We start from the raw sequence: 21,926 nt of genomic DNA, 5'->3' as shown, positions 1-21,926 counted from the left end.
TCGGTATCACGTATTGGCTCCACAGGTGTCAATCACTTATCGACGAATCAACGTCCAGGGTTCGTCAGCCAATCGGATGCTTTAAAGGCGGGGTTTGTTGAGACATCGTTTTCACAGACGAAAAATATTAGAATTATGGTTTACCATTTTATTTCCGAGTTGGTGAGTATTTATACATTTTCGGTTCTTATCTTAATGTTCTGTTTTATGTGTGTATTTTATTAAAAACCTTACTTCAAACCCTACAGCTCGTGTAGCTGTTAGCTTTAGATTGCTAAGTGGTAATGTGTTAGTTCCAGGTTCTGAGTAGCTTTAATATTGAAATATTCACGTTTTTAGCCTTTGTAAAATTATGAATTTAAATATTTTTTACTGTAATTATGGCATGGGGGTAATTGTTGCTAAAAGTACCGTGTACACCTCCAAGGTGCGAGTTTAGATAGAACAGGGATGACCACGCCCCCGCGCTCCCTAGAGCTCATTTAATTGGTCGCTTCAAAGTCCCTTCTTCTTCTGCTCTCGCTGATTTCTCATGCATGTGCGCCACTTTTTCCCCCAGCGGTCGCTGAGGGAAAAAGAATGGCTATCTTGTTCATTAACGACACCTGCTGAATGAAGGAAGCAGGAAGATGTGATGAAAAGTTGACAACATTGCACTCGCCACTCGTCCATCCCTATCCATTTTCTACCGCTTGTCCCGTTCGGGGTTGCGTTGGGTGCTGGAGCATATCTCAGCTACATTCGGGCGGAAGGCGGCGTACACCCTGGACAAATCGCTACCTCATGGCAGGGCCTTGCCAGTCGTCATCATGCCTATGGTGCACACGGCCAGGAAGCACAAACATCCACTTTTAAGGGTAAGTTTAACTTTTTTTTTCCATGATATTAATACTGTTAAATAGTAATAAATTGTGATTGCCAACTGCATGCTCCAGTGCAGGGGTCGGCAACCCAAAATGTTGAAAGAGCCATATTGGAACAAACAAACAAAAAAACTGTCTGGAACGTAAAAAATTAAAAGCCTTATATACCGGTAAGTGTGAGAATTGTTACGTTGTATACAGAGGAAGGTTGATTTGCTCTATTTACACATACATACATGCATACATACATACATACATACATACATACACATACACACACACACACACACACACACACGCTCGCTCTTTGTTTATCGGACTGCCTTTTGTTATCGGTTGATAAATGCTATAAAATGTGATATCGGAAATTATCGGTATCGGTTTGAAAAAGTAAAACCTATGACTTTTTAAAACCCCACTGTAGGGAGTGGTACACGGACATAGGGAGAAGTACAGAGCGGCAATAAACCTTAAAGGCACTGCCTTTGCGTGCCAATCACACAATACCTACGGCTTTTCACACACAAAAGTGAATGCAAGGCATACTCGGTCAACAGCCATACAGGTCACACTGAGGGTGGCCGTATAAACAACTTTAACACTGTCATAAATAGGTGCCATATAGTGAACCCACACCAAACAAAAATTACAAATACATTTTGGGAGAAAATCCGCACCGTAACACAACAGAACAAATACCCAGAACCCCTTGCAGCACTAACTCTTCCGGGATGCTACAATATACACCCCCAGCTACCTCCTACCCCCCGCGCCCCGCACACCTCAACCCCGCCCACTTCAAACTCCCAATGTCCCAAATTCCAAGGTGCAGTTTTGAGGCATGTAAAAAAAAAAAATGCCCTTTGTGACTTCAATAATAAATATGGCAGTGCCATGTTGGCATTTTTTTCAATAACTTGAGTTGATGTATTTTGGAAAACCTTGTTACATTGTTTAATGCATCCAGCGGGGCATCACAACAAAATTAGGCATACTAATGTGTTAATTTCACGACTGTATATATCGGTATCGGAATCGGTAATTAAGAAATATCGGATATCGGCAAAAAAGCCATTACTGGACATCTGTAATATATATACATATATATATATATAAAATAAAGTGTGTAAATGATCCCAAATATGTGTATGGTGTGCGACTATGTGTGGGAATTAAATGTTGAGTGTTACCCGTAGTGTTGAGTGAGAGGCGGTAGTCGAAAGCGAGGCAAGGCTGGCTCGGAGGTCCGTGAGCAGGCAGGTAGTAGGGGGCGATAGGGTGGCGTTAAAGTCCGTGTCCAGGCGGAAGGTTGAGATCCAAGAGGCAGAGGGAATACGGGGAGCCGAGACACACAGCTCGTGACGCTGGAATGGAGGTACTGGAAGGCCACAAGGAGGACATGAGACAAATGAACACGAGGGGGGAGAAACACAAAGAGAGAAAGAGTGCACAGAGCTTGCTAGGTTTGGCTTACTTTGCAGGACAGGTCGCTACGTTCTGGCCCAGGATGCAGGTTCGCACTGGCTTATGGAGGCATATCCACTCTTCATCAACAGGTGTGTTGATTGCTGATGATTGATTGAATGCAGCTGCTTGCTGCAACGATAGCGAGGCGCGCCGCCGCACCCTTGGAGGTGCGCTCAGTGGTGTGCACAGGTGTGCGCCCTGGCCTTGGCAATATGATGTGTCTACATTAGCCTACTATCAAAATGACTTTAAAAGTCTTATATAAGGGCTTCACGGTGGCAGAGGGGTTAGTGCGTCTGCCTCACAATACGAAGTTCCTGCAGTCCTGGGTTCAAATCCAGGCTCGGGATCTTTCTGTGTGGAGTTTGCATGTTCTCCCCGTGAATGCGTGGGTTCCCTCCGGGTTCTCCGGCTTCCTCCCACTTCCAAAGACATGCACCTGGGGATAGGTTGATTGGCAACACTAAATTGGCCCTAGTGTGTGAATGTGAGTGTGAATGTTGTCTGTCTATCTGTGTTGGCCCTGCGATGAGGTGGCGAATTTGTCCAGGGTGTACCCTGCCTTCCGCCCGATTGTAGCTGAGATAGGCGCCAGCGCCCCCCGTGACCCTGAAAGGGAATAAGCGGTAGAAAATGGATGGATGGATGGAGTCTTATATAAGTGTTATAATGAAGACAACACATGATGTGTCTATATTAGCCTACTATCAAAGTGACTATAAAAGTCTTATATAAGTGTTATAATGAAGACAACACATGATGTAAGTGTCTATATTAGCTATGTTAGCCTACTATCGGAGGCTGACGCAAATCTTTGTTGACAGAAATGTTGTATTTAAATTTTTATTGTAAACATTTTTGCAACACTGGAAAATATTAGTAAAATGGAAGTTTTTTCGTAACTTCTGGAAATGACCGGCTCAGAATTGCCAGAAGTATTGATGCGTGTGTCCAAGTTAAAGGAAACGGCAGGCTGTCTTCTTTTAATGGATTTAATATAACCTTTGCAAGATGGGTAACGTTTTGCTGTGGTCTGGAACTACATGGCAAAAATATGTTATATTTTGATATTGTCCAACTCTTAATTACCGATTCTGATATCAACTGATACCGATATATACAGTCGTGGAATTAACACATTATTATGCCTAATTTTGTTGTGATGCCCCTGCTGGATGCATTAAACAATGTAACAAGGTTTTCCAAAATAAATCAACTCTAGTTATGGACAAAAATGCCAACATGGCACTGCCATATTTATTATTGAAGTCACAAAGTGCATTATTGTTATTTAACATACCTCAAAACAGCAGTTTGGAATTTGGGACATGCTCTCCCTGAGAGAGCATGAGGAGGTTGAGGTGGGCGGGGTTGGCGTCCCTGAAGAGTTAGTGCTGCAAGGAGTTCTGGGTTTTTGTAGTGTTGTGTTTATGTTGTGTTACGCTGCGGATGTTCTCCCGAAATGTGATGTCATTCTTGTTTGGTGTGGGTTCACAGTGTTAAAGTTGTTTATACGGCCACCCTCAGTGGGACCTGTATGGCTGTTGACCAAGTATACCTTGCATTTACTTGTGTGTGTGAAAAGCCGTGGATTTTATGTGATTGGGCCGGCACAATTCTTCTGTACTTATTCCTACGTCCGTATACATAGCTTTGTTTTTAAAAAGTCATAAATCATACATTTTGAAACCGATACCGATAATTTCCGATTTATTTTAAAGCATTTAACGGCTGATAATATCAAAAGTCCGATATTATTGGACATCTCTAGTCGCGACAGTACACCGACTTTGAGACAAGAGCTACAGTGATGCATGCTTGGTTATGGCTTGAATTCATATCCAACAAATGCGACAACGACTTTTTATTGTCAATATCGGCTACTTAGTTAAATTTTTTTATGTTTTCTACTGGTGGTGTGCCTCAGAATTTTTTCAATGAAAAAAATGTGCTCTGGCTCAGAAAAGGTTGAAAAACACTGGGTTGAAGCATGTCATTAGGCCTGTTCTTCTTGTCTTTTACACTGCAAAAACTGAAAGATAATTCTTCTCACTAAGCAGATTTTATGTTAGTGTTTTACTTGATTTAAGTGTTTTGGTCTTAATTGATCTCAGTAAGATATAACAGCTTGTTTCCGACATTTTATGACCTATATTGAGTAAAACACGCTTGAAACTATTGTTGTCCAAGAGTCCAAAACACACCCAGCAATGGTGCACAGGAAGCCGGGGAAAATGGTCAAAAGTCCCAATTGTGTCCAAAATACCTCACCGGGTTCCAGTTCAAGTCCCAGTGTGCGAAAAATGTCCATAACGCACCCAGCAAAGTCCCACAGGAAGTAGGGGAGAAAAGTGAGAAAAGTCGGCAAAAGTCCCCAAAAATGTTCAAAGTACCTACCCAGGTTTGAGCCCCACCCGGGTTTGAGTTGAGTTTGAGTTTCACAAGTCTTAAGACTTGTGGGTGTGATTTTTAAACATTTTACCGACTTTTCTCACTTTTCTCCCCGCCTTCCCGTGGGACTTTGCTGGGCGCGTTTTGGACATTTCGGGCATCCCGGCCGGGCTACGGAACTTGTGGGACTCGAATCTGGGTAGGTATTTTGAAAATTTTGGGGACTTTTGCTAACTTTTCCAACTTTCACCTCCCCATGGGACTCTGCTGAGTGTGTTATGGACATTTCGGGCATCCTGGGACTTGCGCGGCCATTCATAAGGTTTTATGTTAGTGTTTTACTTGTTTTAAGGGTTTTGGTCCTAAATGATCTCAGTAAGATATAAAAGCTTGTTTCCCACATTTTATGACCTATATTGGGTAAAACATGCTTGAAACTATTTTTGTCTAAGTGTCCAAAACACACGCAGCAATGGTGCACAGGAAGGCAGGAAAAATGGTCAAAAGTCCCAACTGTGTCCAAAATACCTCCCCGGGTTCCAGTCCCACGAGTCCCGCCGCCGGCCGCATATGTCCCAGTATGCGAAAAATGTCCAAAACGCACCCAGCAAAGTACTACGGGAAGTAGGGGAGAAAAGTGAGAAAAGTCTGCAAAAGTCCCCAAAAATGTTCAAAGTACCTACCCAGGTTCGAGCCCCACCCGGGTTCGAGTTGAGTTTGAGTTTCACAAGTCTTAAGACTTGTGGGTGTGATTTTTAAACATTTTACCGACTTTTCTCACTTTTCTCCCCGCCTTCCCGTGGGACTTTGTTGGGCGCGTTTTGGACATTTCGGGCATTTCGGAACTTGTGGGACTCGAATCTGGGTAGGTATTTTGAAAATTTTGGGGACTTTTGCTAACTTTTCCAACTTTCACCTCCCCATGGGACTCTGCTGAGTGTGTTATGGACATTTCGGGCATCTTGGGACTTGCGCGGCCATTCATAAGGTTTTATGTTAGTGTTTTACTTGTTTTAAGGGTTTTGGTCCTAAATGATCTCAGTAAGATATAAAAGCTTGTTTCCCACATTTTATGACCTATATTGGGTAAAACATGCTTGAAACTATTTTTGTCTAAGTGTCCAAAACACACGCAGCAATGGTGCACAGGAAGGCAGGAAAAATGGTCAAAATTCCCAACTGTGTCCAAAATACCTCCCCGGGTTCCAGTCCCACGAGTCCCGCCGCCGGCCGCACATGTCCCGGTATGCGAAAAATGTCCAAAACGCACCCAGCAAAATACTACGGGAAGTAGGGGAGAAAAGTGAGAAAAGTCGGCAAAAGTCCCCAAAAATGTTCAAAGTACCTACCCAGGTTTGAGTCCCACCCGGGTTCGAGTTTGAGTTTGAGTGCCACAAGTCTTAAGACTTGTGGGTGTGATTTTTGAACATTTTACCGACTTTTGTAACTTTTCTCCCCGCCTTCCCGTGGGACTTTGTTGGGCGCGTTTTGGACATTTCGGGCATCCCGGCCAGGCAACGGAACTCGTGGGACTCTAACCTGGGTAGGTATTTTGAAAATTTTTGGGACTTTTGCTAACTTTTACAACTTTCACCTCCCCATGGGACTCGGCTGAGTGTGTTATGGACATTTCCGGCATCCTGGGACATAAGGTTTTATGTTGGTGTGTTTTACTTGTTTTAAGGGTTTGGGTCCTAAATGATTTCAGTAAGATATAACAGCTTGTTGCTCAGATTTTATGACCTATATTGAGTAAAACATGCTTGGAATTAGAATATCAAGTGTTGCAAAGCTGTGTCATCAACACTCACAAGTATAAAAATAATCATTTGTTATTTCAAGCATGTAAAAAAAAAAAAAATGATGACTTCGACACAATTGTGTCTCATATTAAAAGAGATGACAGCCAAATGGACTTAGCTGTTTTATTTTCATTGAAACAATAGAAAATACGTACTCATAAAATAGTACACTTGTTATTAGTGAGAATATACTTATTTTAAGGTATTTCTGGGTCCATTGAGGTTCGCTAATTCTTCTTGTTTTTGAAAGTCTAGACAAGCCACATGTTCTTGTTCTATTGGCAGATAATGTTGCTTAGTTCAAATACAATACCCCTCATTTCTGTATTTTTTTTCTTGTTTTTAAACACTGACTTTTTGCAGTGTCACATTTCTCCCAGCAATGGTGTCATTGACGATATGGGTCCCGCATTGAAGCGTCCCCAAATGTATCATGGCTCTAAGAGTAGGCGGAGGCAGTTTCAGTCCAACAAAGCTGCCTCCGACAGACCTGTCTTGATAAATGTCCACTAAGTTAAAAACGTGTGCTTAGCTCGTGGAGCGTGTCTCCTGCACTAAAACACACCTGGACGTCCAACGTGATACTAAGACAGGGGTCACCAACGCGGTGCCCGTAAGGACCAGATGAGTCGCCCGTTGGCCTGTTCTAAAAAAAGCTCAAATAGCAGCACTTACCAGTGAGCTGCCTCTATTTTTTAAATTGTGTTTATTTACTAGCAAGCTGGTCTCGCTTTGCTCGACATTTTTAATTCTAAGAGAGACAACACTCAAATAGAATTTGAAAATCCAAGAAAATATTTTAAAGACTTGGTCTTCACTTGTTTAAATAAATTCATTTATTTTTTTACTTTGCTTCTTATAACTTTCAGAAAGACAATTTTAGAGAAAAAATGTAACCTGAAAAATTATTTTTGGATTTTTAAACACATATACCTTTTTACCTTTTAAATTCCTTCCTCTTCTTTCCTGACAATTTAAATCAATGTTCAAGTATTATAATTTTTTTTTATTGTAAAGAATAATAAATACATTTTAATTTAATTCTTCATTTTAGCTTCTGTTCTTTCGACGAAGAATATTTGTGAATATTATTAAAATAAAAATAAAAAATTCTGGCAGATCTAGAAAATCTGTAGAATGAAATTTAAATCTTATTTCAAAGTCTTTTGAATTTCTTTTCAAATTTTTGTTCTGGAAAATCTAGACAAAATAATGATTGGTCTTTGTTAGAAATATAGCTTGTTCCAATTTGTTATATATTCTAACAAAGTGCAGATTGGATTTTAACGTATTTAAAACATGTCATCAAAATTCTAAAATTAATCCTAATCAGTAAAAATTACTAATGAAGTTCCATAAATTCTTAAAATGTTTTCATAAAGATTCAAATTTGCTAGTTTTTCTCTTCATTTTTTTGGGGTTGAATTTTGAATTGTAAAGAGTCGAAATTGAAGATAGACTATGTTTCAAAATATAGTTCTCATTTTTTTGTGTGTTTTCTCCTCTTTTAAACTGTTCAATTAATTTTTTTCATCATTTATTCTCTTCAAAAAACCTGTAAAAGGTTTTTTTCCTTTTACGGAAGGTTTTTTGTGGAGAATAAAGGATGAAAAAAAAACACTTAATTGAATGGTATGTATGACGAAATGACAGACAGAAATACCCATTTGTATATATATATATATATATATATATATGGATTAATTTATTAAAGGTAAATTGAGCAAATTGGCTATTTCTGGCAATTTATTTAAGTGTGTATCAAACTGGTAGCCCTTCGCATTAATCAGTACCCAAGACGTAGCTCTTGGTTTCAAAAAGGTTGGTGACCCCTGTACTAAGATATGTCGCTTTATATCCACCAGTAGCGGCGATCCGGGACTTCAAAGATGACCTTCCCCAGCCCGGACAGGACGGCCATCGAGACGACAAGTACGCCACCTCCAGGTGAGTGCAAGCACTGCGCTCCGTTTTCTAGAGTGCCAATTGCTCCCCAGCTGCTTTGAGGACCACACACAAGTGATGGCTTCTCTCCATGATGGCCCATTGATGATTAAGCGAGGCCTGGTGTGTTTTCCCAGAACGCTCGCAGAGCCACAAAAGAGGGTGCGGAGTATACGCACGACGGTCTGCAAATAAATAAAGCAAGAGCGGAACAGTCGGCGATAAAACGGCCAAATTTGGCCAGAGTAGAGGAGAAGGTCGTGAGTGATTATTTCCAAACTATTGTGGTTGGGCACCAACATTTATGGCTCTCCCGGGTCATGTCTTTAAAACTACAAGCTCCATTTTTGTAAAAAATAAAATAAAAACAAAACTCTCTTTCCTTCAGCCATTTTTTTCTATTTTGAAGAAGCATTTTTTTGTATTCAACATGCAGTTTGAGTTGACCTTTCGAATATATGCTTTTGTACAGCAGAAAGTTCCGCAAAAATCTGCCTTTTTAAGCATTAATTTTCGCGTCAAAATATATATATATATTTTTAAATGTAACTTCTCCGTTTTTTGGATGAAATATCAATAACAGCACAATTAGAGATGGCTTTTTTGCCGATATGCCTGATATTGTCCAACTCTTAATTACGGATTCCGATATCAACCGATACCGATATATACAGTCGTGGAATTAACACATTATTATGCCTAATTTTGTTATGATGCCCCGCTGGATGCATTTAACAATGTAACAAGGTTTTCCAAAATAAAACAACTCAAGTTATGGAAAAAAATGCCAACATGGCACTGCCATATTTATTATTGAAGTCACAAAGTGCATTAATTTTTTTTAAACATGCCTCAAAACAGCAGCTTGGAATTTGGGACATGCTCTCCCTGAGAGAGCATGGGGAGGTTGAGGTGGTGGTGGGGGTAGCGGGGTTTGTATATTGTTGCGTCTCGGAAGAGTTAGTGCTGCAAAGGGTTCTGAGTATTTGTTCTGTTGTGTTATGGTGCGGATGTTCTCCCGAAATGTGTTTGTCATTCTTGTTTGGTGTGGGTTCACAGTGGGGCGCATATTTGTAACAGTGTTAAAGTTGTTTATACTGCCACCTTCAGTGTGACATGTATGGCTGTTGACCAAGTATGCATTGCATTCATTTGTGTGTGTGAAAAGCCATAGATATCATGTGAGTGGGCCGGCACGGAAAGGCGGTGCCTTTAAGGTTTATTGGCGCTCTGTACTTCTCCCTAGGCCCGTGTACCACTCTATGTAAGTCCACATATACAGTCGTGGTCAAAAGTTTACATACACTTGTAAATAACATAATTTCATGGCTGTCTTGAGTTTCCAATAATTTCGAAAACTCTTATTTTTTTGTGATAGAGTGATTGGAGCACATACTTGTTGGTCACAAAAAACATTCATGCAGTTTGGTTCTTTTATGAATTGATTATCGCTCTACTGAAAATGTGAGCAAATCTGCCGGGTCAAAGGTATACATACAGCAATGTTAATATTTGCTTACATGTCCCTTGGCAAGTTTCACTGCAATAAGGCACTTTTGGTAGCCATCCACAAGCTTCTGGATGAATTTTTGACCACAGTTGAGCTAAATTTGGTGGTTTTCTGACATCACATGGACAAAGATAAGACCTTCTGGCGGAAAGTTCTGTGGTCAGATGAAACAAAAATGGAGCTGTTTGGCCACAATACCGAGCAATTTGTTTGGAGGTAAAAAGGTGAGGCTTTTGATCCCAGGAACACCACACCTACCGTCAAGCATGGTGGTGGTAGTATTATGCTCTGGGCCTTTTTTTCTGCCAATGGAACTGGTGCTTTACAGAGAGTAAATGGGACAATGAAAAAGGAGGATTACCTCCAAATTCTTCAGGACAACCTGAAATTATCAGCCCGGAGGTTGGGTCTTGGGCGCAGTTGGGTGTTCCAACAGGACAATGACCCCAAACACACGCCAAAAGTGGTAAAGGAATGGCTAAATCAGGCTAGAATTAAGGTTTTAGAATCGCCTTCCCAGAGTCCTGACTTAAACGTGTGGACAATGCTGAAGAAACAAGTCCATGTCAGAAAATCAACAAATTTAGCTGAACTGCACAAATTTTGTCAAAAGGAGTGGTCAAAAATTCAACCAGAAGCTTGTGGATGGCTACCAAAAGCGCCTTATTGCAGTGAAATTTGCCAAGGGACATGTAAGCAAATATTAACATTGCTGTATGTATACTTTGCCATGGTTCATATTCCCTCCAGCTCCTGGTCCGTAGTTAAACAGTTTGATAGATAGATAAATAGATAGATAGTACTTTATTTATTCCGTCAGGAGAGTTCCTTCAGGAAAATTACAATTTTCAGCACAATCCCATTCAAGCCTCGACTACTGTAACGTATTATTTTCGGGTCTCCCCATGTCTAGCATTAAAAGATTACAGTTGGTACAAAATGCGGCTGCTAGACTTTTGACAAGAACAAGAAAGTTTGATCACATTACACCTGTACTGGCTCACCTGCACTGGCTTCCTGTGCACTTAAGATGTGACTTTAAGGTTTTACTACTTACGTATAAAATACTACACGGTCTAGCTCCATCCTATCTTGCCGATTGTATTGTACCATATGTCCCGGCAAGAAATCTGCGTTCAAAGGACTCCGGCTTGTTAGTGATTCCCAAAGCCCAAAAAAAGTCTGCGGGCTATAGAGCGTTTTCCGTTCGGGCTCCAGTACTCTGGAATGCCCTCCCGGTAACAGTTCGAGATGCTACCTCAGTAGAAGCATTTAAGTGTCACCTTAAAACTCATTTGTATACTCTAGCCTTTAAATAGACTCCCTTTTTAGACCAGTTGATCTGCTGTTTCTTTTCTTTTTCTTCTATGTCCCACTCTCCCCTGTGGAGGGGGTCCGGTCCGATCCGGTGGCCATGTACTGCTTGCCTGTGTATCGGCTGGGGACATCTCTGCGCTGCTGATCCGCCTCCGCTTGGGATGGTTTCCTGGTGGCTCCGCTGTGAACGGGACTCTCTCTGCTGAGTTGGACCCGCTTTGGACTGGACTCTTGCGACTGTGTTGGATCCATTGTGGATTGAACTTTCACAGTATCATGTTAGACCCGCTCGACATCCATTGCTTTCCTCCTCTCCAAGGTTCTCATAGTCATTATTGTCACCGACGTCCCACTAGGTCATTATTGTCACCGATGTCCCACTGGGTGTGAGTTTTCCTTGCCCTTATGTGGGCCTACCGAGGATGTCGTGGTGGTTTGTGCAGCCCTTTGAGACACTAGTGATTTAGGGCTATATAAGTAAACATTGATTGATTGATTGATTGATTGATTGAAGATCAGACAAACATTACAGGGAGACAGAACAGGATCGCTGACGGGTCTGCCGGCTTCCAGCGCCCCTTACAAAAAAGATTACATACAGGTAAACAAGGGGGGGGGGGGGGGGGGAGGGGAATAGAAGATTAAAATAAAATTTAAAAAATCGGTCTTAGCCTAGGCCCTGGAGTGGGGGTGCAGACTGAGGCCAAGGGGAAAAAAAAAAAAATGGCCGGCATTATCCCCTTCTCTCTGCGAACCATACACCAGGTAGTCCAGCTCTGTGCCGATCACAGAACCAACCTTACCTGTCAGCTTGTCCAGCTTGAAGGAGTCCTTCTTGAAACCCGCTTTGGTTCTTTACATCCCAGCAGTGATAAATTGTTGAGGTAGAATGCGCCCCCATGAGTCCGCTCCTCCCAGATTAATGGGCCGTGTTGGGAAGGGGAAGAGTGCAGCCAGGCGGGGAGCATAAATAAGTCTTTAAGTAGCCCTGGGCCTGCCAGGACCTTTTTTGCTACCAGACGCCGACAAAGCGTTTTGTGACGGGATAAAAAGGTGACGTCAGTTGTAGCACTAAAGAAAGTATTCGGTATTTTTTGCGACATGATGAGACTTGTACCACAGCACTATAGTTTGGTCCGGCAGGTGGCGCTGTCGCGATAAAGTTTCCTTTTATTTCCAACCATCCATCCATTTTCTACTGCGTGTCCCTTTCTTACATCCAATAGCCGAATATATTTTTCTAAAATCGACTTGAGAGTGCTGTTTTTTGAAGTACATTTTTCAGAATGTCTGCGGGACTTGCTGTCTTGCAGACTGTCCCTGTCCTTGCTTGGCTATGCTGGACCCCGGACAGGTTTATTGTCAAATGAGCTACTGAATGACCATCAGTCTGGGTCAGATGTGGGTAGTAACTCTCACTGGATCGGTTCGCAGTCGAGTGTGAAGCGACTGGAATGAGAACCAGCACCTCCACGTACGAGTCCATGGTTCTCGCTCGGAAAAGGGCACAGTGCCATCTCCGGGTTGGGGAGGAGACCCTGCCCCAAGTGGAGGAGTTCAAGTACCTCAGAGTCTTGTTCACGAGTGAGGGAAGAGTAGATTGTGAGATCGACAGGCGGATCGGTGCGGCGTCTTCAGTAATGCGGAAGCTGTATCCATCCGTTGTAGTGAAGAAGGAGCTGAGCCGGAAGGCAAAGCGCTCAATCTACCGGTCGATGTACGTTCCCATCCTCACCTATGGTCAGAAGTGGTCCTGGTCCGTAGTTAAACAGTTTGATGGCCGGCATCATCCCTTCTCTCTGCAAACCATACACCAGGGAGTCCAGCTCTGTGCCGATCACAGAACCAACCTTACCTGTCAGATTGTCCAGCTTGAAGGAGTCCTTCTTGAAACCCGCTTTGGTTCTTTACATCCCAGCAGTGATAAATTGTTGAGGTTAAGGTTTTAGAATCGCCTTCCCAGAGTCTTGACTTAAACGTGTGGACAATGCTGAAGAAACAAGTCCATGTCAGAAAATCAACAAATTTAGCTGAACTGCACAAATTTTGTCAAAAGGAGTGGTCAAAAATTCAACCAGAACCTTGTGGATGGCTACCAAAAGTGCCTTATTGCAGTGAAACTTGCCAAGGGACATGTAAATAAATATTAACATTGCTGTATGTATACTGTGTCATGGTTCAGTAGAGCGATAATTAATTCATAAAAGAACCAAGCTGCATAAATGTTTTTTGTGACCAACAAGTATGTGCTCCAATCACTCCATCACAAAAAAATAAGAGTTTTCGAAATTATTGGAAACTCAAGACAGCCATGACATTATGTCCTTTACAAGTGTATGTAAACTTTTGACCACGACTGTATATGTGGACTTACATAGAGTGGTACACGGGCGTAGGGAGAAGTACAGAGCGCCAATAAACCTTAAAGGCACCGCCTTTCCGTGCCGGCCCACTCACATGATATCTATGGCTTTTCACACACACAAATGAATGCAATGCATACTTGGTCAACAGCCATACATGTCACACTGAAGGTGGCCGTATAAACAACTTTAACACTGTTACAAATATGCGCCCCACTGTGAACCCACACCAAACAAGGATGACAAACACATTTCGGGAGAACATCCGCACCATAACACAACAGAACAAATACTCAGAACCCTTTGCTTTGAGTTATGACCGAAAGGACAAGATCACGGGTACAAGCGGCCGAAATCAGCTTCCTCTCCCTTAGAAATAGGGTCAGAAGCTCTGCCATCCGGAAGGAGCTCAAAGTAAAGCCGCTGCTCCTCGACAATGAGAGGAGCCAGATAAGGTGGTTCGGGCATCTGGTCAGGATGCCACCAGAATGCCTTCCTAGGGAGGTGTTTCGGGCATGTTCGACCGGTTGGGGGCCAGGACACGTTGGGAAGACTATATCTCCCGGCTGGCCTGGGAACGCCTCGGGATCCCCCGGGAAGAGCTGGACGAAGTGGCTGGGAAGAGGAAAGTCTGGGCTTCCCTCGGTTAAGCGGAAGAAGATGGATGGATGGATGGATGGATGGATGGATGGATACTTTCATCCAATTGATTTTTTTTTGGATGTTCCAGGCCAGGGTTCGGCAACCTTTACCACTCAGAGCCATTTTGACCCGTTTCACAAAGTAAAGAAAACAATGGGAGCCACATAACTCTTTTGAAATTTATAATGAAATAATACTGCATACAGAGGGGTTTTTTTTGCTCTGTGCTATGTATAAACCAGGGTTCTCAGACACGCGGCCCGCACCCTAATATGAAAATGTAATGTTAGTGCGGCCCGCAAGTTTTATATGAATGCCGCTTGACAGCGTCACACCTGCCAACCCTCCCAATTTTCCCGGGAGACTCCCGGAATTTCAGAGTAATTATTCTCTCGAATGTACGCTGGTGTTCACCCAATGAACAATAATAAGGACCTACAATGATGGCAGTACCGCTAGCGCCCTCTACAGCTCGTACAAATAGCTTGCCAGCCCAAACAATTGTTAGACGAGGCTATTGCAGACACACGTAAGAGACTGCAAGGCATCCTTATTCAACAGCAATACAGGTTACATTGAGGGTGGCCGTTTAAACAACTTTAGCACTCTTACTAATATGCGCCGCAGTGTGAACCCACACCAAACAAGAATGACAACACAATTCAGGAGAACATCCATACTATAACAACAGGGGGCGGGGGTTACTAGGATGACAGGGGATGCAAAACAATAACAGTGCATTACGTTTTCATAACATGGTCACCACTGCCTACTTTGTCTTGTTATATTCTTATTTTACTGTTATATTTTTATTCCCATTGTTGCTTTTCATTTTTTATTCTTATTGTAATATTTCTCTATTTTGTTTCCATTTAAACCCCCATGATTCACTTTTATTTAAATTGATCTCAACTCTGTACACTGCTGCTGGAATTTTAATTTTCCTGAAGGAATCAATAAAGATCTATCTATCTATCTATCTATCTATCTATCTATCTATCTATCTATCTATCTCTATCTATCTATCTCTATCTATCTATCTATCTATCTATCTATCTATCTATCTATCTATCTATCTATCTATCTATCTATCTATCTATCTATCTATCTATCTATCTATCTATCTATCTATCTATCTATCATAAACACGACATAAAAAATACCCAGAATCCCATGTGTCCCTGACTATTCCGGGCTATATTATACACCCAGCTACCACAAACCCAACCTCCTTACCCCACCCCTCCGTGCGTCGTTTGGGGGTTGGGGGGGTGTATAATGTATCCCTGAAGAGTCAGGGATACATGGGATTCTGGGTATTTCTTTCTGTCGTGTTTATGTTGTGTTATAATAAGGATGTTCTCCCGAAATGTGTTTGTCATTCTTGTTTGGTGGGGGTTCACAGTGTGGCGCCTATTAGTAAGAGTGCTAAAGTTGTTTATATCCCAACCCTCAGTGTGACCCGTATGGCTGTTGAGCAAGTATGCCTTGCAGTAGCGTCTGCGTTCGGATAGAGGTTGCATCCAAAATGTGACCGGTCGGCCGGCAAGCAGATAGCATTGTGAAAATCCCGGTGCAATGACATGTAGAAAGTGTGTTAGAGGCATTCTCATCACGGCACGCCCTCAAAGTTGATGTCTGGGTGAAAATCCAAAAATGTTTCTGATAGAGACACTGAAATTTGGAAATCTATCGGACTTCTCCGAGCGGTCGGCAAGTATTTCGGTCATTCTTCTTCTCATTTGTGTGTGTATGTGTATGAATGCTAATATGTATCATCTGTACTGTTAAACTTATCACACAAAATGGTTGATTATATGACCGAGAAACTCATTTCATTCATTCATTCATGTCAAGGAAGCACCATTTTGAAAATGGAAAAAAACCCTGCATCCCCCAACAGTTTTCATTGGCACAGAACAATTCAAGGTATAAGAATATATGTTTAATCTCACTTTGAGAGTAAGAACCAGGTTGAGATGTCTCAGCGCAGCAGCTGCAGACAAGCTGCGGTGACTACCCACCGCTGGAAAACGCGTTACGTCACTGACCCGTTGGATTTGACTCTCACAGACCCCAGACTCTCCGAACATTCCTGCGAGTGTGGAGTGAAGAAAGGTGCAGTGGAGTTAATTTAGCATTCAGGGCCCAATGAAAGGACGGCGGCGCGAACAGATGTTCTCCTAAAATGTTGGAACTGAACGGTGGACACGAGTCAGCGCACTTGGTCTCTTGTCGGAATACCACCCACTAAATACCACACACACACACACACACACACACACTAGTGGTTTGAGAGTCATGTCTTCACCAATAGAGTGATAACACATGCTAATATGTGAGTTGTAGCAAACGGTGTTTTGTGATCGCCCCAGAGAAACTCGTTACCAAAATGGTAAAAATATTTTGGGCGCTTCCATTGAAAAATGATTGTAACCTGCTTAGAGTGTCTGCCCTGAGACTGAAAGGTCGTGAGTTCAAACCCCGGCCGAAGCATACTAAAGACTACCGTATTTCCTTGAATTGCCGCAGAGGCGCTAATTATTTTAAAACCTCTTCTCACTCCAGCACTTACCAAAGGCATTTGGTAAATTTAGGCCTGCGCTTAAAAATTTAAGTGTGATGTAAGGATACCATTCAATTAAAAAAACGTTATTATGGTCTTACCTTTACCTATAAATTAAGTCCATGCGGAGCTCCTTCTGATCAAAAGCATCGATAACTTGTTAATAGAAGTCTTCCTTATCTTTCTTCAGTTTTAAAAGTCTCTCTGTCTCGATGTGGATCTTCCTTTTATTAACTCCTGCTTCGATTGAAAGTCCAGTTTAGAAAACTGTTTTATTTTAGATATGTAATCCTCCATGTTAAAAGTGCAAGCGAGAGGAAAAAAAAACACACGCTGCTCACTCTTGCTGCTTGTTGTCACTTCTTCTGCAGCCGAGTAGTCGCAAGAAGGATCAATAGCGCCCTCTACCACCAGGAGGCGGGAGTCATTTAATGACTCATATTTGACACACGCTGCTACGGTATATTAATAAAACATAGCTGCTTACTGTTTTTTTTGGCATATTCAATAGCTTGGACCCTAAATCCTACTGAATAGCTCTTAATCTTCTTCCCTTTATGCGATTTCAAATGATTGAAATCATCCTCCTCCTTTTTGAAAATGATGACAGGAGAAGTGTTAATTAATAAGTTAATTATTTGGCGAAACGAGTTTGACCCGGCGGAAATTGTAGACACGCGCTAATAAAAATAGTATTTTGCAAAACGAGTTTGACCCGGCGTTAATCCTGAGCCGGCGGTAATGCTAAGCATGCCATAATTATTTTGCCAAACGAGTTTGACCCGGCAGTAATTCTAGGCAAGCGCTAATAAAAATAATATTTGGCAAAACGAGTTTGACGTGGCAGTAATTCTAGGCAGGCGCATACTATATACCCGGCAGCAATTAAAGGAAATTCGGTATAAAAATGGGACCTATTGCCTCCCTGCTTGGGACTCAGCATAAAGGGTTGGAATTGGGGGTTAAATCACCAAAATTATTCCCGAGCCGCTCACTGCTCCCCTCACCTCCCAAAGGGTGAACATGGGGGTTGGTCAAATGCAGAGGGTAATTTCACCACACCTAGTGTGTGTCTGACTAACCTTGGGACTTTAACTTTACTTAACAGCTTCTCTATCCAGATTTTCATCAAAGTTACACAGGTTCCTCTTTGGGACATGTGCCAGCCTGCTACCATACCTGCCAACCTTGAGACCTCCGAATTTGGGAGATGCATGGGGGGGCCTGGATTAAGGGGGGAAAGAGTATATTTATAGTTAGAATTCATTGAAATTCAAGTATTTCTCATATATATAAATAATAGTTGAATTTCAGTGTTCATTTATTTACACATATACACACACATTAAAGTCTGATCTACAAAATTTGCAGGCAGCCTACCCCTTCCCCTTCGAGCTGTCCTGGATGAACTGAAATTATTTTCTCCAATCATTTTGGATCTTGCAAGCGTACTTCTTCTTACCCGTCGTCGCCATGTCTCTTCTTCGTTCTTCTGCTTCGTCTCTGTTATGTTTTTGGACATTACTACTTGCCGTGGTTTTAAATCAATGCATGATGGGAATCCAGATGTTGTGTGTCAGTGTATTAACGTGCCGGCTGGAATAAACACACGCTGAGAAATAGCTCCGTGCCTGCCTACTTTATGGGTTGTAGGTAAACCTATGGATAATGGAGACATATATAATAGTCTCCTTTTCGGGTGAGAGAGGACGCTAAAGGCAGTGCCTTTAAGGCCCGTCCCCAATATTGTTGTCCGGGTGGAAATCGAGAGAAATTCCGGAGAATGGCTGCCCCGGGAGATTTTCTGGAGGGGAACTGAAATTCAGGAGTCTCCCGGGGAAATCGGGAGGGTTGGCCAGGATGCCTTCTACAAAGCTGCGTGGAAGTTTGTTACGCATATTAGGTTTAATCATCTTACCAAACTATCCATCCCTCCATCCATTTTCTACCGCTTATTCCCTTTTGGGGTCGCTGGCGCCTATCTCAGCTACAATCGGGCGGAAGGCGGGGTACACCCTGGACAAGTCGCCACCTCATCGCAGGGCCAACACAGATAGACAGACAACATTCACACTCACATTCACACACTAGGGCCAATTTAGTTTTGCCAATCAACCTATCCCCAGGTGCATGTCTTTGGAAGTGGGAGGAAGCCGGAGTACCCGGAGGGAACCCACGCATTCACGGGGAGAACATGCAAACTCCACACAGAAAGATCCCAAGCCTGGATTTGAACCCAGAACTGCAGGACCTTCGTATTGTGAGGCAGACGCACTAACCCCTCTGCCACCGTGAAGCCCCTTACCAAACTAATTCTGCTATTTACTGTTTTTGTCCGAATGGCTGGTATGAAAAAGGGACATTAAAACAACAAATCTTGTCAAGGACTAGACTTATAACCTAACATTGATTGATTGAGTTAAGTTTATTTCGAACATGAACACACTTACAATATAATACATCACACGGTCTCATATTGTTTCTCTTTATCAATCATCCAATCAATCAATCAATCAATCAATCAACCCTTTATCGCAAGTGTCTCAAAGGGCTGCACAAGCCACAAAAACACCCTTGGCTCAGATCCCGCATCAGGGCAGGAAAAAAACTCAACCCAATGAGATAGAATGGTAAACCTTGGAAGGGACTGCAGATGTGTTTACATCATGTCCGAAAAGGAGTAGGAAGAAGCAAAGCTTATTCAATCCTACCCCTTTACAAATACATACGTTCATTTGCTGTCTTCTTTTTGTAACACAATTACATCAGTGAAAGGGACAGGTGGTAGAAAAATTGATGGATGGATGATTAATACAGCAGATATTTTAATATATAAAGTCAGTCATGATTAACATACTGAGGTGAAGAATATCCAATTTTCAATAAGGTTGAAGGTATTTATCATAATTCTTCTTCTTTGTACTTGGTAAGCACAAATAATTAGAACAGTCTCTTAAACTGGATCACATCTGTGCATTAACTAATTTGCTTAATCCAGTCCATAATTTATTTCCACATACAGATATGCTAAAAGTTTGAAGTGTTGTACGAGCATACAAATGTTTTAAGTTAGATTTTCCCTTAGGTTATATTTCTCCTCTTTAGTTGAGGACAATTGTTGTTTATTCTCGGGTAGCAGGTCATAGTTTGCTTTGTGCATCATTTTAGCTGTTTGCGATTTTACCAAATCTTTGATTTTCAGTATTTTTGATTCAATAAATAAAGGGTTTGAATTTTCTTTATATCCAACATTATGTATCAGTCTAATTATTTTGCACCGCCCTAGTTGCTCCTTAGGCCATTATTAAAACATGATTGAAAATGGAAAAAGTTGGGAGGAAAATTTATTTTTTAGTTTTAGTACCCCGTATGTTTTTTGTTTGAGGATACACATGACACAAATCTTCCCAATTGTTACAAAGCCCACTGTTTAATATGAGTACCATATTTTTTTATCGTATTACCCGGAGGTTCCGCTTGGTGAATGAACAGTCGTGGGATGGTAGAGCTTGGTTGGTAGAGTGGCCGTGCCAGCAACTTGAGGGTTCCAGGTTCGATCCCCGCTTCCGCCATCCAAGTCTCCGCCGTTGTGTCCTTAGGCAAGACACTTTACCCACCTACTCCCAGTGCCACCCACGCTGGTTTAAATCTAACTTATATATTGGGTTTCATTATGTAAAAGCGCTTTGAGTCACTAGAGAAAAGCGCTATATAAATATAATTAACTTCACACACTTCACTTCGACAAAAGTATACATACAGTTGTAAAGAACATAATGTCATGGCTGTCTTGAGTTTCTAATAATTTCTACAATTCTTATTTTTTTGTGATAGAGTGATTGGAGCACATACTTGTTGGTCACAAAAAACATTCATGAAGTTTGGTACTTTTATGAATTTATTATGGGTCTACTGAAAATGTGAGCAAATCTGCTGGGTCAAAAGTATACATACAGCAATGTTAATATTTGCTTACATGTCCCTTGGCAAGTTTCACTGCAATAAGGCGCTTTTGGTAGCCATCCACAAGCTTATGGTTAAATTTTTGACCACTCCTCTTGACAAAATTGGTGCAGTTCAGTTAAATTTGTTGGTTTTCTAACATGGACTTGTTTCTTCAGCATTGTCCACACGTTTAAGTCAGGACTTTGGGAAGGCCATTGTAAAACCTTCATTCTAGCCTGATTTAGATTTACCACTTTTGACGTGTGTTTGGGGTCATTGTCCTGTTGGAACACCCAACTACGCCCAAGACCCAACCTCCAGGCTGATGATTCCAAGTTGTCCTGGAGAATTTGGAGGTAATCCTCCTTTTTCATTGTCCCGTTTACTCTCTGTAAAGCAACAGTTCCATTGGCAGCAAAATAGGCCGAGAGCATAATACTACCACCACCATGGTTTACAGTAGGGATGGTGCTCATGGGATTAAAGGCCTCACCTTTTCTCCTCCAAACATATTGCTGGGTATTGTGGCCAAACAGCTCAATTTTTGTTTCTTCTGACATCACATGGACAAAGATAAGACCTTCTGGAGGAAAGTTATATGGTCTGATGAAACAAAAATATAACATAATATTAACATTGCTGTATGTATACTTTTGACCCAGCAGATTTGGTCACATTTTCAGTAGACCCATAATAAATTCATAAAAGAACCAAATTTAATGAATGTTTTTTGTGACCAACAAGTATGTGCTCCAATCACTCTATCACAAAAATATAAGCGTTGTAGAAATGATTCGAAACTGAAGACAGCCATGACATTATGTTCTTTACAAGTGTATGGAACGTTTGACCACGACTGTATTTATTGATCACTTATAGAAAATGAGACATTTATGGCATTAAAAGACTTAATTTAGGCCAAAAATAGGTAGAATTTGCTTTAAAAAAAACCTAATCTGTATCAAGTGCAGCCGCAGTATTTATAGCGCGATGTAAACATTATGATCAACTAGTACTTTACCTAAAAATCTAATATTCTGATGTATAACAAAATAAAATTTTAAAATTTAAAGTCAAGTATCAATACAATAACCATACTTGCCAACCCTCCCGGAT

General features: G+C 41.7%; 1 long non-coding RNA gene across 2 annotated transcripts in view; it reads left to right on the top strand.

The window, feature by feature from the left end:
• The first annotated feature begins 547 nt into the window (after positions 1 to 547).
• LOC133546064 (uncharacterized) overlaps positions 548 to 21,926 on the top strand; it is a 291,819-nt gene continuing 270,440 nt past the window's right edge. The window contains exons 1-3 of one of the 2 annotated variants that reach the window (XR_009804976.1): positions 548 to 857; positions 8,392 to 8,470; positions 8,605 to 8,804. This is a non-coding gene — a long non-coding RNA (uncharacterized LOC133546064). Of the gene's footprint in view, positions 858 to 8,391; positions 8,471 to 8,604; positions 8,805 to 21,926 lie in introns of those variants that run through there. The other variant, XR_009804977.1, reaches the window with a different exon arrangement.

Source organism: Nerophis ophidion, linkage group LG29 (assembly GCF_033978795.1).
Source record: "Nerophis ophidion isolate RoL-2023_Sa linkage group LG29, RoL_Noph_v1.0, whole genome shotgun sequence".
Classification (NCBI taxonomy): domain Eukaryota; kingdom Metazoa; phylum Chordata; class Actinopteri; order Syngnathiformes; family Syngnathidae; genus Nerophis; species Nerophis ophidion.
The sequence above is the reverse complement of the archived record's forward strand: the minus strand, read 5'-3'. Positions and strand labels throughout refer to the sequence as shown.